General features: G+C 52.0%; 1 long non-coding RNA gene across 1 annotated transcript in view; it reads left to right on the top strand.

Annotated features, from left to right (window-relative positions):
* Positions 1-1,831, top strand: part of LOC102773552 — a 17,583-nt gene that overhangs the window by 1,728 nt on the left and 14,024 nt on the right. The gene's annotated exons all lie outside the window — the stretch shown is intronic.

The following is a 1,831-nucleotide window of genomic DNA, read 5'->3' as shown; positions in this document are numbered from 1 at the left end:
CGGGGGGGGGGGGTGCGTGCGGAGAAAGACTGGGGACTGAGGCTGCTGAGGATTCTTAGAAGAGGGCTGCTCCACAAATGGAGACAGGGGCGCGGGGGCGCAGAAGAAGGCAGAGTGAGGCGGATGGCCTGGAGGTAGCGGGTGAGGGACTGGAGAGGAGGGGAGAGCGACGGGGGAGAGAGAGAGGCTGATGGAGAGATGATGGAGAGGGACCGCGCCTGGGGAGGTTATGGAAGGAAGCCGTGGGAAGACGGAGGGAAGAACGCCGAGAGCCCAGAGGGATGCTAGCCCTGGGGGCGCGCGAGAGGAGCGGGGAGGAGAGGAGCGGAGGGAAAGTAAGGTAGCCAGGCCGGGCTGGGCAGCATGGAGCGAGTAAAACCAAACCAAAGCAAAAATGCTTACTTTTCAAGCAGTGATTTTCAACTGGTGTGCCGCAAGTAATTTTAAAACATGCAATACCTGACTATTTAGTGCGGGCACTGACCTCTTTTCCCTTAGATTGTCAAATAAAAAAATATGACAACATCTAACACAACAATCACCATCTGGTGTGAGTGACAAAAATTATATCGATTTTTTGTGAGATCGCCCCCTCTTCCTGCCCTCCCTCTGCCCCACCTGGGGCTCCCACGGGTCCCGGCTGAGCTCGCGCCCGGGGACCGGTGGAGTCCCGGAGAATGCCCGCTTGGGGTCCCAGGAACCGGGTAAAGTGCCCCGGTCCCACCAGTTAGGTTCTGGTGGATTAATTGTTAGGGTTGGGGTTGGGGATGCTCAGAGAAAAAGTGGGGTGGGGGTGAGAATAAAGCCTGGATGAAGGGCCTTAGACGCCAAATTCAGCAAACACTTGCTTTCTTCCTGGGGTGGCGTGATTGGATGCAGTTTAGGATGCTCTCTGCGTTTCCTGTGCGCGGTTTGCCCATCCAAACAGATCGCGAAATATTTGCAAGTGGATCGTGTATTAGACTTCCCTGGGCTCGGTGGTCGCCAGAAATTCGGGCATGGGTGTGGGGATGGATGTACGGTGCAGATAATCTAATTCCAGGCCTGATTGGGCATGGGGGATCGGAATGAAGCTAATTCAATCCCACCCGGAGTGAAATGAAAATGTCAGGGCCGGAGGGTGGCTAGAAGACATGGGACATAGTTTGAAATCCAATTTAACTTTTCTGAGCCTTGGTCTTCTCTGACAATTGGATGTCAGCAAGCAGTCAAAATCAAGAGAGGAAGGATTACCCTCTGGCTAGTGGGGAAGGGAAGGTAGGTACAAGGGTCTCTCCTGGGTAAGAGATTGAAATCTAAGTGGCAAGGGTCAAGTGGGCAGACATTTATTTACAGCAGGCAAGAAGTGGAATCCAGAAAAATCACTTGAGAAAGGGCAACGAGACTTGTCTAAGCAGTACCCAGAAAACCCAAAGTTCTAGAAGGCAGGGTTTTAGCACCAATGACCTAACCTGGGGTCTGTTTGCTCCCCACCTTCTTTCATGTCCCTCCTCAGGTTGAAAAGGGAGTAGGGCAGTGGGCTAGGGGTCCCTGGTGTGGGCATGTAACAGGGCAAGAGACCAGGTCTGCCTTATGAATGTAACTTTTAACCTTTAGGTTACTGATGGAGAGCTACACTTTAGGGTGATAACTATTACATTTGGTGGAACCCCCACATGAGAGAGATGGGAGATGATGCTAATAATCTAATCTCAGATCTGGGAGATGGGATTATGGAGAGAAAACTAATCTTTGGTCTTTGCGCATGAAGAAATTAGCCAAATCTGCCTTAGTTGGTTTGGCTCAGTGGATAGAGCATTGGCCTGTGGGTTTGATTCCGGTCAAGGCCACG

The sequence above is a fragment of the Myotis davidii genome, unplaced genomic scaffold (assembly GCF_000327345.1).
Source record: "Myotis davidii unplaced genomic scaffold, ASM32734v1 scaffold22, whole genome shotgun sequence".
NCBI lineage: Eukaryota > Metazoa > Chordata > Mammalia > Chiroptera > Vespertilionidae > Myotis > Myotis davidii.
The sequence above is the reverse complement of the archived record's forward strand: the minus strand, read 5'-3'. Positions and strand labels throughout refer to the sequence as shown.